At 37.5% G+C, this 14562-nt stretch overlaps 1 protein-coding gene across 6 annotated transcripts in view; it reads left to right on the forward strand.

The window, feature by feature from the left end:
• The window catches only part of LOC101413553 (zinc finger protein 596-like), a 148350-nt gene that overhangs the window by 31660 nt on the left and 102128 nt on the right, over nt 1-14562 (forward strand). For 5 of the 6 annotated variants that reach the window (XR_011645919.1, XM_071208419.1, XM_071208417.1 and 2 more), the window contains exons 4-5: nt 4427-4474; nt 5466-5542. The gene's annotated coding sequence lies outside the window, so the exon portion shown is untranslated. The remainder of the gene's footprint in view (nt 1-4426; nt 4475-5465; nt 5543-14562) is intronic. The other variant, XR_011645920.1, reaches the window with a different exon arrangement.

The raw sequence follows: 14562 nt of genomic DNA on the forward strand, positions 1-14562 counted from the left end.
TTTCTTCTATTAGTTTTATTTTCCTGGCTTTTATATTTAGGTCTTTGTTCGATTTTGAGTTGATTCGTTTATAAGGAGTGAGAAAAAGGTCCTCTTTCATTCTTTTGGTTATAGCTACCCAGGTCTCCCAGTGCCATTTTTTGAAGAAATTCTTTTGTCCTGTTACCATGGACTTGGTAGGTTTGTGAAAATCCATTTTGCCATAGAAATGAGGGCTTATTTCTGGACTCTGAATTCTGTTCCACTGATTGATGTGTCTGTGTTTATGCAAGTACGATGATGTTTTGACCACCATAGCTTTGAAATATGTTTCAAGTTCAGGCAGAGAAATTCCTCCCATGTCGCTCTTCCTTTGTTAGTAGGCTTTTGGCATTTTGGGTGCACTTTCCCTTCCAAATGAATTTGGAAATTGCCTTTTCTATTTCTTCAAAGTAGGCTGTTGAAATTTTGATTGGTATTGCATTAAATTAGTTTGGGTAGGATTGACATATTAAGGATATTTATTCTTCTACTCCATAAACATGGAATGTCTTTCCATTTGTTTAGGTCTTTTAAAATTTCTTTCAGCATTGTGTCATAGTTTTCTACACATAGCTACCGTACCTCTGTGGTTGAATTAATTCCTAGGTATCTGAGTCTTTTTGATGTTATTTAAATTGGAATTTTTTCCCCTGATTTCCTCCTCAGATTGTTCAGTACTAGTGTAGAAAAATATTACTGAATTTTGCATGTTGAGGTTGTATCTGCCACTTTGCTCACCTTGTTCATTAGCTCAAGTAGCTTTGTTGTAGACATTTGGGAATTTTCTAAACATAGGATCATGTCATCTGCAAATAGAGTTTTACTTTTTCTTTTTCTATTTGACTGTCTTTTACTTATTTTTCTTTTTAATTGTTCTAACTGGAACTTCTAGCATAATGCGGAATAACAGTGGTGGCATTGGGCATCCTTGTCTTGTTCCAGAACTTAGAGGGGAAGTTTTCAACCTTTGCCCATTGAGTAAGATGTTGGCTGTGGGATTTTCATATATGCCTTTTATCATATTGAGGAATTTTCCTTTTATTTCTATGTTTTAGAATATTTATCGAGAAAGGATGGTGGATTTTTGCTGAATGCTTTTTCTGCATTGATGGAGATGATCTTGTGGGTTTATTCCTTCAATTTTTCAATGTGATGTATTACATTAAATTTTTTTCTAACTTTGAACCAGCCTCGCATACCAGGACTAAATCCTTCTTTGTCATGATTATAAGACTTTTGATATGCTGTTGAATTCTATTTGCAAATATTTTTGTTCAGAATTTTTGCATCTATATTCATTAAAGAAATTGTTCCACAATTTTCTTTTCTTGTAATGTCCTTATCTGTCTGTAGTCTTAGGGTGATGTTGGTTTCATAAAATGTGTTGGATAATATTCCCTCCTCTTCAAAATTTTGGAAGAGTTTAAAGAGGATGGTATCAGTTTTTTTCAAAATATTTGTTAGGATTCACATGTGAAGGCATCTGCTCCAGGATTTTCTCAGTTGGAGAATTTTTTTTTTTAAGATTTATTTATTTATTTATTTCTCTCCCCTTTCCCCACCCCAGTTGTCTGTTCTCTGTGTCTGTTTGCTGCATGTTCTTTGTCCGCCTCTATTGTTGTCAGCGGCATGGGACTCTGTTTCTTTTTGTTGTGCCGTCTTGTGTCAGCTCTCCGTGTGTGCGACACCACTCATGGGCAGCCTGCACTTTCTTTCGCTCAGTGCATCTCTCCTTATGGGGCACACTCCTTGAGTGTGGGGCTCTCCTACGTGGGGGCCATCCCTGCATGGCAGGGCACTCCTTGCGTGCATCAACACTGCACATGGGCCAGCTCCACATGGGTCAAGGAGGCCCGGGCTTTGAACCGCGGACCTCCCATGTGGTAGATGGATGCTCTAACCACTGGGCTAAGTGTGCTTCCCAGTTGGAGAATTTTTGATGACTGATTTGATCTCTTTAAATGTGATTGGTTTAGAAAGTTTTTTTATTTCTTGTAACATCAGTGTACGTTGTTTGTTCATTTCTAGGAATTTGTCCATTTCATCTAGGTTGTCTCGTTTTTTGACATACAATTTCTTATAATATCTACTTATGATCCTATTATTTCTGCGGGGTCATTCATAATTTCACCCCTTTCATTTCTGATTTTATTTATTTGCATCTTCTCTGTTTTTTTTTTTCTTTGTTATTCTACCTAGGTGTTTGATAGATCTTTTCAAAGTACAGCTTTTGATGTTGTTGATTTCTCTATTGTTTTTTTTGTTGTTATTATTTCATTTATTTCTTGTCTAATCATAATTCTTTCTTTCCTTCTTCCTTTGGGAGTGACTTGCTGTTCTTTTTCTAGTTTCTCCAGTTCTTCAAGTAGCTTTTGATTTTAGCTCTCTCTCCTTTTTTAATATAGGATGTTCAGGGCTGTAAATTTTCTTCTCAGGACTGCCTTTGTTGCATCCCATTACTTTTGATAAGTTGTGTTCTTGTTTTCATTCATCTCAATATATTTACTGATTTACTTAAATTTTCCTCTTTGACCCAGTGATTACTTAGGAGGGTGTTGTTCAGCCTCCACACATGTGAATTTACCTCTTTTTTGTCTATTATTGATTTACAGTTTCTTTCCATTAGCATCTGAGAAGTGGCTTTGTATAATTTTAACCATTGTATATTTATTGACACTTGCAAAGATCTTATTTGGTCTATTTTGGTGAAAGATCCAGGAGGACTTAAGAAGAATGTATAATTCAGTGAGTTTGGTGCAATGTTCTGTATTGTCTCTTAGGTCTAACTTGGTTATCATGTTACTCAAGTTTTCTGTTTCCTTGTTGATCTTCTGTCTAGTTGTTCTCTCTCTTTTTTTTATAAAAAGATTTATTTATTTATTTCTCTCCTCTTCCCCCCACCACCCCAGTTATCTGTTCTCTGTGTCTATTTGCTGCGTGTTCTTCTTTGTCTGCTTCTGTTGTTGTCAGCGGCATGGGAATCTGTGTTTCTTTTTGTTGTCACATCTTACTGTGTTAGTTCTCCGTGTGTGCGGTGCCATTCCTGGGCAGGCTGCACTTTCTTTTGCGCTGGGTGGCTCTCCTTACGGGGTGCACTCCTTGCGCGTGGGGCTTCCCTACTTTGGGACACCCCTGCGTGGCAGGGCAATCCTTGTGTGCATCAACACTGCATGTGGGCCAGCTCCACACAGGTCAAGGAGGCCCAGGGTTTGAACCGCGGACCTCCCGTGTGGTAGACGGATAGTTATTATCTAATGCTGTTAGTGATGTGTTGAAGTCATCAACCATGATTGTGGAGATGTCAATTTCTCCCTTCATTTTTGCCAGAATTTGCCTCATGTATTTTGGGTCACCCTATTTAGGTGCAAAGACATTTATGACTCTTATTTTTTCCTGATGATTGTCCCTTCCATTAATGTATAATGACCTTCTGAGTTTCTTATAAGCAGCATATGGATGGCTCATTGTTTTTTTTTTTTTTTTTTTACCAATTTTGTCATTCCTGTATCTCTTGATAGGGGAGTTTAATCCATTCATTTTCAATGATATTAGTGTAAACGCATTATTTTCTTACACTATTTTATTCTTTGTTTTCATATGTTATAACATTTTTTCTGTTTTTTTATTCTTTTGGTTGTCCTTTCTCCTGTTCGTTCTTTTATACTCTCCTCCTAGACTCTCTCTCCAATCTTTCTCTTTCAAGCTCTAAGGCTTTCTTTTCTTTTTTTTTTTTTTAAAGATTTATTTATTTATTTAATTCCCCCCTCCCCTGGTTGTCAGTTTTCTGTATCTATTTGCTGCGTCTTGTTTCTTTGTCCGCTTCTGTTGTCGTCAGCGGCACAGGAAGTGTGGGCGGCGCCATTCCTGGGCAGGCTGCACTTTCTTTCGCCTGGGCAGCTCTCCTTACAGGCGAACTCCTTGCGCGTGGGGCTCTACTACGCGGGGGACACCCTTGCGTGGCACCGCACTCCTTGCGCATATCAGCACTGCACATGGGCCAGCTCCACACGGGTCAAGGAGGCCCAGGGTTTGAACCGCAGACCTCCCATGTGGTAGACGGCGCCCTAACCACTGGGCCAAGTCCGTTTCCCTCTAAGGCTTTCTTTACTATTTTTTTGCAAAGGTGGATTCTTTTTAACACGCTCTTTTTTTTTCCTGTTTGTTTGTGAATGTTTTAAACTCACTGTCATATTTGAAGGACTATTTTGCTGAATACAGAATGCTCAGCTGTCTGTTTTTCTCTTCCAGTCTCTTAATTATCATACCACTTTCTTCTTCCATGGTTTCTGATGGAAATCCACATGTCCCTTCAGTGTGATGGTTTTTTTTTTTTCTATTGCTACTTTCAGAATTTTTTCTTTATATTTGACATTTGACGTTTTGACTTGTATGTGTCTTGTTATAGGTCTGTTTGCATATCTTCTGATTGGGGTATGCTGCACTTCTTGGACACGTAAGTCCATTTCTTTCATGAGAGTTGGGAAGTTTTCTATTATTTCTTCATACACTCTTTCTGCCCCTTTTCCCTTCTTTTCCTCTGGAACTCTTATGATATGCATGTTGTTGTGTTTCATATTATGATTCAGCATCCTGAGTGCTGCTCAAGTTTTTCTATTCTTTTATCTTGCTGTTCTTTTCTGTCTTCAAAATAACTTATTTTTTCTTGTGTTAATTTGGGTCCTACTGTTGTATACCTGTAATGTTTTTGGTCTCTCCTATCATGTCTTTCCTTCCCATGACCTCTGTTACTTTTCTATTCAGGACTCAAATTCTTTGTGCTCACTCAAAGTCTTCTCGATGTTGTTCATCTCTTTAGCCATATTGTGTTTCAACTTATTAATTTGATTTTGGAGCTTGCATGTATCTCTTTGAGTTGTTGACGTTAATCCTGGGTCTCTCCTAGAGCTGTGATTTATTCCTTTTCTTGGGCCATGTCTTCTGTTTAGTCAGTATAGCTTGTAATTTTTTGTTGATGCCTAGATATCTGATTAGGATGTTGAGTTTACTCAAATGCTCAAATTCTGTTTCTTTTGTAGAGTTTTAGTGGCAGAAGCTTGTGTTACTGCTGTTCCTTGATTCTTAATTCAACCTGTTCTGGTTTCTAGGGTTGTCCCTATTAATTTCTCAAAAGTGGTCCCTCAACCACATTTTGTGTTGTAGATACTCTTCCTAGGACTTTGGGGAGGGAAGCTGTAAAGGCCAGAAAAAAAAAAAAATTTCTTATTTACTTTTAATTTCCTAATGTGCAGTTCCGTGGTGAGCCAGAAGATGGTGCTCTTTGGCAGCCCTCTCAGCATCATCAGCAATTATTCCCAGTCTTCAGGCTGTTTTTCTGGGATAGAAGAGAGTCCCATATCTTTCTTGGATGATTTTAGATAAGGCTAGACAAGAAGTTGAGTGCTGGAAAGATGAGGCCTCACAGGACTCTGTCTTTTCTGTTTTAGGAGACACGGTTCCAGAGCTGGATCCCTACAAGGACTCAAAAGAGCCTGGGGAGGACACCCAGTTGAAACATTATAAGGTGAGCATTTTGTTTGGGTTAAAATCTGGGCTCCAGACCAGTAATCTCTGAATAAAATACAAGGAGTACACCAGAAACCTTAGACCTCTTTGTTCATGAATGGCAAGGAGTAGGACTTGCCGTCCTCACACAAACCTTGGGAGGGTGCCAAAGATCCATGGCGTATTTCTTAAAGAAACTGAGCTTGATAATGCAGTTACTTGCCTTTGTGCTGAGGTTACTACTTGTGATATTCTGCAGGAAGCTGTAACGTTTACCATGGTTCAGAAGGTTACTGTGCACACCCCACATAGTGTGCAGAAACCTCACACAGAATCTCCAGCCCAGGTTCTCCAGGGAAATCCCAGGCAACTGATAGGCATGGAGGGGGCTGGAGAAGCCCTGCACCTGATACTACACAGATCAGTGAGTCCCAGAGCAGCGTGAATCCTGGTTGGCTTGGCCGAACTGCTGCTATAAGCGTGGCTCTTTCCAATTGAAGGGCCTGCTTGATCCAGTGCAACAAAGGAGAACCAGGTCTCTCCGTGAGAAGATGATTTATTTTGAGTGCACAAGCAAGGAACTGGGGTTCTCTTCCCCAAAGCAGTTCTCTGTGAGAATCTGAGTGATGATTTTTATATGCAATGAAAGAAAAAACAGAAAAAGGAAACAAGTGAAGGTAATGTGGCAAATTTGCCAGATCAGCAAAGATGCAGGATTTCTTGTTATGAGGAACAGGATACACTCTTTAATTTTGTTTTTCCTCCAGCACTTCAGCCTTATTCTTTTTATTTTTTTAAAGATTTATTTTTTATTCTTTCTCTTTCCTTAATCGCCGCCCCCCCCCCCATTGTCTGCTCTCTATGTCCATTTGCTGTGTGTTGTTTTAGGTCTGCTTACATTCTTGTCAGAGGCACTGGGAATGTGTCTCTTTTTCTTGTGTCATCTTGCTGCATCAGCTCTCTGTGTGTACTGCGCCTCTCCTGGGCAGGCTGCACTTTTTTTGCATGTGGTGGCTCTCCTTGTGGGGCGCACTCCTTGCACATAGGGCTCCCCTATGCAGGGGACGCCCCTGCATGGCATGGTACTCCTGGCGCGCATCAGCGCTGCACGTGGGCTAGCTCACCACATGGGTCAAGAGGCCCTGGGTTTGAACTCTGAACCTCCCGTGTGGTAGGCGGATACTCTTATCAGCTGAGCCAAATCTGCTTCCACAGCCTTATTTTGCTATCCCACTTTGAGTAGTTAATCACATCTAAGAGTTAGATCTTCATGTGCAGGCTCCTAAGTTCAGGCTTTTCATAAATCCCATTTCTGCTGACCTCTCAGGTATGTCCTGAGGGCGGATATCATTGATTTAGTGAGCTACAGTGTGCCATGTTATGCCATCTGTTCTTGTTTTACAGCTCAGCTAATTCTAGGAAGGGGTGTTGAGATTGTAGACTGCTTATGGGGGGAATATTCTTAATACACATTTTTTTCAAGTATCGTATAGGAGATTTTTAGGGCCTTGGAATTGTTCTTTATGATTTTGCAATGATAGATATGGCCATTACACATTTCATCAAAACCTATAAAATTGCAGGCTGCAAACAGTAAAACCATAACGTAAGCTACAGACCATAGTTAGTAGCCATACTTCAATATTTGTTCACCAATTTTAACAAACATACCACATGCATGTAAGATGTTATTAATAGGGGAAAATGTGAGAGTGGGAAGAGGTGGGGTATTTGGGAATCCCCTATGTTTTGATGTATATTTTCTCTAATCTAAAGTGTCTTTAAAAATACATTTGAAAAATGTAAATGGATTAAAATCTCCAGGCAAAAGCAGAAATTGGTGCAATGGAGAGAAAGCATGACCCGATTGTATTATGCTCTCTATAAAAATTTTGCCCTTCATTAAAAGACATGTGCAGCTTGAAAGTGAAAAGATGGGGGGAAAAATGCCATGAACGTACTCTCCAAATTAGAGCTAGAATAGCTAGACTAATATCAGATAAAACAGACTTTAAGTAAAAAACTGTTAAAGGGACAAAGTGGACCAGTAAATACTGATAAAGTGTCAATTCAACAAGAAGATGTAACAATTAAAAATATATATCCTCCAAACAAAAACACAAAAAGCAAAAAATATGGATCTGCCTAAAACCTAAGCCCCAAAATAAATGAAGCAAATACTGACAGATAGGAAGGAAGAAATTGATGGTTCTATATTAATAGTAGAATACCTTAATATACCACTTTCAGTAATGGATAGAATATCTTGACAGATCAATCAGGAAAGACTGTATTTAAATACTATACTATAAACAAACTAGACCTAAGAGATGTGTAGAGCAATTTACCCCACAACAGAATACACATTTTTCTGAAATGTACATAAATCATTCTACAGAATTGACCTTTTGTTAGGTCCCAAAACAAATCTCAATTAATTAGAAAAATATCTAAGTCATACAATTTATCTACAACCATAGTGAAATGATGCTAGAAAGCAATAAAATAAGGAGCAATAGAAAATTCAAAATATGTGAAAACAAAACATTGTACTCTTGAACAACCAATGCATGACAGTTAGAGAGAATCACAAGGGAAATTGGAAAATATCTGCATGTGAATGAATTTGAAAACAACACTTTACAATTTGTGTGATGCAACAAGGGCAATGTTTGGAAGGAAATTTATAACTCTATATGTTTATATTAGAAAAAAAAGATTTATAATAAGATACTTGAACATTGGAAGAACTAGATAAAGAAGAGAAAATTAAACCCATTGTGAACAGATTGAAGGAAAACAAAGGTTAGCAAAGAGATACATTAAATACACAAAAACAAACTAGAAAATAAACACAATCATAAATTGTTTCTAGAAAAAACAAAACTAGAAAATAAACACAATCATAAATTGTTTCTTTCAGAAGATACGTAGAGGTAATTTCAGCTAGCCTGATGAAGAAAAAAGAAGACATATTGACTAAAACTAGAAATGAAGAGTGCCGTTATTACTGACTTCACTAAAAAAGGACAATAAGTATAATATCATTAACTGTATGCCCCTGTCCCCACATAAGTGAGCCTAGATGAAATGGACAAATAATTCCTAGAAACACACAAACTTCTTACACTGACTGCAAAAGAACAGGAGAACTCAAAAAAACTATAACTAGTTAAAGGATCGAATCAGTTATCAAAAACCTCTCAACAAAGAAAAGCCTAGGGTGACTTGGCTTCACAGGAAAATTTTAATAAACATTTAAAGAAGAATTAACACCAGTCCTGCTGAAAGTGTTCTCAAAAACTGAAGAGGAGACAAAACTCTTGAATTCATTCTAAGAAGCCAATATCACCCTGACCGAGGCTTGAGAGACGTGGCATGTTAAAAAAAAAAAAAAATTAAAGAACAATATCTCTTCTGAATATAGTTGCACAATTTCTCAACAAAAACATTAGCAAACCAATCCAGTGCCCAATAAAAGAATTATACATCATGACCAAGTAGGATTTGTTCCAGGTATCTAAGGGTGGTTCAACATAAAAACATTAATTCTTTCAATACAACACATTAACAGAATGAAGGAAGTAATTAATGCAGAAAAGGCATCTGGCATAACCCAGCACCCCTTCTAGATAAAAATGCTTAGGAATCTAGGAATAGAAGGAAACATCCTAAACGTGATAAAGAGTATATGTGAAACAACCACAGCTAACATCCTACTAATGATGATAAACTGAAAGCTTTCCCTCTACTGTCAGGATCAACACTAGGATGCCCACTTTCACCAATGCTATTCAACACTGTACTAGAAATTTGTGCCAGGAGAATTAGGCAAGAAAATTAAAAAAAAAAAAAAGTATCCATATTGGAAAGGAAGATGTAAAATCTTCCCTATTTTCAGATGACATGATGCTGTATACAGAAAATCCTGAAAATTCCATGACAAAATACCTAGAACTAATAAATGAATTCTGCAATGTGGCAGGATAGAAGATCCAAATCCAAAATGCAGTAGTATTTCTATATACAAGCAGTGAACAATCAGAAGTAGATATCAAGGAAAAAATTCCATTTTTGATAGCAACTAAACGAATTTAATATAAGGGAGTAAATTAATCAATTTGTATATAGAAAAATACAAGATATTGCTTAAAAAAATCAAGGAAGACCTAAATAAAAAGAAGGTATTCCATGCATATAGACTGGAAGACTGATTATTGTTATGATGTCATTTCCATCCCAAGTGATTTACAGAGTCACTGCAATCCAAATCAAAATTCCATCAAACATATAGCAGATACGGAAAAGCCAGTCATCAAATTTATATGAAAAGACAAGGGACCCCTAATAGTCAAAGCCATCGTGAAAAAGAAAAATGAATTTGGTAAGAGTTATACTTCCTGATTAGAAACACTTGCAAAAGCAGAATAATGAAAACAGCATGGCATAGACCAATAGAATTTAATTGAGAGATCAGAAATCAATCCTCAGATTTATGACCAATTGATTTTTGACAGGAAGTCCAAGTCTGCTCTTGGGGAAAGAATAGTCTCTCCAACAAATGGTGGGAAACGGACTTGGCCCAGCGGTTAGGGAGTCCGTCTACCACATGGGAGGTACGCGGTTCAAACCCTGGGCCTCCTTGACCCATGTGGAGCTGGCCCATGTGCAGCGCTGATGCGCGCAAGGAGTGCCCTGCCACGCAGGAGTGTCCCCTGCGTAAGGGAGCCCCACGCGCAAGGAGTGCGCCCCGTAAGGAGAGCCGCCCAGTGTGAAAGAAAGTGCAGCCTGCCCAGGAATGTTGCTGCCCACACTTCCTGTGCCGCTGACGACAACAGAAGCAGACAAAGAAACAAGACGCAGCAAATAGACACAGAGAACAGACAACCGGAGGAGGGTGGGGGGGAATTAAATAAATAAATAAATCTTTAAAACAACAACAACAACAACAACAAAAAAAAAAACAAATGGTGTTGGGGAAACTGGATCTCATTCCTTAAAAATAAACTCAAAATCTATCAAAGCCTTAAATAGACAGAACTATGAGACTGCCTGAAAAAATGCTTGGGGAAATAGCTAAGATTTTGTTAGGCAATGGTTTCTTAAGACTTTAAACCTAATGTTCGTGGAATGAGAGAAAAAGAAAGATAAAATGAACTCATCAAAAGTAAAGACTTTAATGCATCAAAGGACTTTATCATGAATATAGAACGACAACCTATCCAAGAAAGAAAATATTTGGAAACGACATATCCATTTGTTTTAGTTTACCAAAGGGCTTCTGATGCAAAGTACCGGAAATGAGTTGGCTTATACTAAAGGGATTTATTTGGGGTAACAACTACAGTTCCAAGGCTGTGAAAAGGGCAACTCAAGGCACCATAAGAGGTACTTTCTCCCCAGAGTCAGTTCCACATGGTGAAGCAAGATGGCTACCATTCTCGGCCAAGGGGTCCACCTTTCTGCAGATATAGGTGAACCTGGCATTGGCTTGTCTTTTACCAAGCCTCCCCTCTCAGTCTCAGTGGTTCTGCTCTCTTTCTAAGCTCACCCGTAAGCCATCAGGCATATGGCTTCTTTCTCCTTGGGCCTCTGCTCTTTGAGCCTCTCAGAAAATTCTCCCATCGCAGCTCAGTTTTGGGTGAAATTGGAGTCCTTTCTTTCATTATTCAGGATCAAATATATGGTTTCTTTATCTGTGTCCATCTCTGTCTGTGTTTCTGTTTCTATCAGACCCAGTAAGAGGGAAGAGACTAAACCTGAGTCATGCCTCACTGACATGGTCCAATCAAACCTTTTACTGATCTTATCAGGTAATCCAGTCAAAGGCCCCTCAACAGAATTTATTGCAATTCAAGGGTATCACGTCCACTGGAATAGATTAGTTTAAAAACATAATCTTTATCTTTTTGGGATTCATAAACTAATCTCAAACTACCACTAATCAAGGTTTAGTATCCAGAATATATTTTTAAAATTCTTCAACTTAAAAAGAAAAAGGAAAATAACCTAATTGAACTATGGAAAAATTTTGCAACAGACATTTCTCTAACGAATATGCACAAATGACCAAAAGGCCATGAAAATATGCACAACATCATTAACAATCAGGATAATTCAAATAATAACCACAGTGTGATACCATTTCACACTCATTAGAATGGGTGCTATTTAGAAAATTCAGAAAATTGGAAATGTTGGAAAGAATGTGGAGAAATAGTAAAACTCATGCATTATTGGTGGGAATATAAAATTACCCAGCTTCTGTAGAAGAGAGTTTGACTTTTTCTCAGAAATATAAGTATAGAATTACTGTATGACCAGCAATCCCACTGCTGGGTATATATAAAAATTGAAAGCAGGGATTGAAGAGACATTTGCACACCAACAGTCATAGCAGCATTATTCTCAAGTGCCAAAATATGGAGCAATCTAAGTTTCCATCAACCGATGAATGGATCAATAAAATGAAGTAAATGTATATATGGGAATATTATTCATATATAAAAGGGAATGGTGTTATGATACATGCATTAACATGGATTGGATGAATATTGAAGACATCAGGATGAGTGAAATAAGTCCAACAAAGGACAAATATTGTAATGATCTCACTGGTATGAAATAATTAGAATAAGAAACCTCATAAGTCAGAATCTAGAATATAGTTTACCATGGGTTAGAGTAATGGTAGGGAAATGGGGTGTTAAGGATCAGATTGTACAGCATTTCTATTTGGGTTGAGTGTGAATTTTGGTCATGGTTAGTGGTGAAGATATTAAAACATTGTGCATGTAATGAACAGCACTGAATTTTATATTTGTATGGTGTTAAAAGAGGAAATTATAGTTTTTATGTATGTTACTCTGTACAACAAAATCTGTGAAACCTATGTAGATGATGGCCTAGAGTTAATAGTACAGTTTGTAAAATTTCCTTTATGAGTTGTAACAATTCTACAATATTCATACAAGGTGTTAATAATTGGGTGATACATGGGAACTCTGTATTTTATGCATGATTGTTCCCTAAACCCACAACTTCTCTAATAAGAAAAAGAAAATAAATTTACAAAAATTAAAATTGGACAAAAATTGTGGGAGAATTAATACATTTCCACTAAAAATAAAAGTTGGGTCAGTTCGTCACCTCTTTCCCACCCTGACAAGAAATGCTAAAGGAAGTTCTTCAGATTGAAAGGAAAGGACAGTAGAAAATATATTGAAGTTGCATGATGATATAAAGATCTCCAGGAAAGGAACATTCATAGAAATAAATGCCATTGCTATTGTTTTTTGGGGGGTAGGATAATATAGTTTCATAATTTAGGGTATCTAAAATGCAAATATATGAAAAGTGATGACAAATCAATAGATTCAGGCTTATAATAAATAAGTAGGGAAATTGTGACTATAACTGCTTAATAGTGTAGGGATAGAGGGCCATAGCATGTGTATGATATTGAAATTAAATTGATATGAAAACAGATGAGATTTTTATGGATTTAGGATGGTAAATTTTAGTTTTCTGTTAACCCAAAAGAAAATACAGGAAAAAATTCATAGGAAGAAATGAGAAGGATTTCTAAAGTGTTCACTATTAAAATGAGCAAAGAATTTGAATAGACATTTATCCATACAGGACATACAGATGGCCATGTGTACCTGTGAAATGATGTTCAATATCATTGGCCATTAGGGAGGTGCGAATCATAGCCATAGTAAGATACCATGTAGGTGCTGTATGGAAATAGGTTGGTGGTTCCTAAGGAAATTGGATATGGAACTCTTAATTGACACAGTAATCCCAATTCTAGATATATACCAAAGTAATTGAAATCGTGGCCCAGGACAGTTATTTGTACACAAATGTTAATTGCAGCATTATTTAGAGTATCAGGGTATGGAAGTGATCAATAACTGTTAGATTCAAAGAAAATGTTACAAAGTATAAAATAAGGAAAGAAAAAGAATTTTAGAAACAAGAAATTTGTATACAACCAAGTTAAATAATAAATAATATTTGGACAGTGATGGAAACAATGAAATAATTTAACTAAAATGTGCTATAATTATTTCAATATATTGGGCTTGCCTGATTTACTGTTTATGTTCCAAAAATGTAAATATGGTAAGTATTTGTTGAAAAATTAATTTAAAATGAGTACATGTAATAAAAACTTGGAGATATACACAAAAAGAGTTAAATAATTTAAGGGAAGCGGACTTGGCCCAATGGATAGGGCATCCATCTACCACATGGGAGGTCCACGGTTCAAACCCTGGGCCTACTTTACCCGTGTGGAACTGGCCCATGCGCAGTGCTTATGTGCACAAGGAGTGCCGTGACATGCAGGGGTGTCCCAGCGTAGGGGAGCCCCACGTGCAAGGAGTGCTCCCCATAAGGAGAGCTGCCCAGCACGAAAGAAAGTTCAGCCTGTCCAGGAATGGCACCGCACACACGGAGAGCTGACATAACAAGATGACGCAACAACAAAAAAAACACAGATTCCCATGCCGTTGACAACAACAGAAGCAGATAAAGAAGAACACGCAGCAAATGGACACAGAGAGCAGACAGTGGGCGGGGGGCGAGAATTGGAGCAGGAAGGGGAGAGAAATAAAAATAAATAAATAAATCTTTAAAAATATATCTATATTTAAGAACTGTTACATTTGAAAAGGTAGAAAACAGAGCAGGCTCCTGTTTGTCACCCTAAGATTGGTGCTTTATTCAGTATTTTCAATAAATAATACTTTATTTTGGGCCAAAATCCAAAGCAGGGAAAAGACTTTGGGAAACTGGGAGCTTAGCACCAAACTCAGGATATATAGAGAGAGTTAAAATCCCTGGGATAATCTTTCTTGAACTTCAATCACTTATCCATGTGGTGCAGCAGTCCTCCAAAATGTATTCACCAAATGCAGTGAATGTGCCACGATGATGAAAGAGGTTGTTGATGTCTGAGGAGTGGGGTGAGGGGGGTGAGGGGGTATATGGGATCTCATTTTTTTAAATGTAACATTTAAAAAAAAAATT

This window comes from Dasypus novemcinctus, chromosome 16, assembly GCF_030445035.2.
Source record: "Dasypus novemcinctus isolate mDasNov1 chromosome 16, mDasNov1.1.hap2, whole genome shotgun sequence".
NCBI classification, from domain to species: Eukaryota; Metazoa; Chordata; class Mammalia; order Cingulata; family Dasypodidae; genus Dasypus; species Dasypus novemcinctus.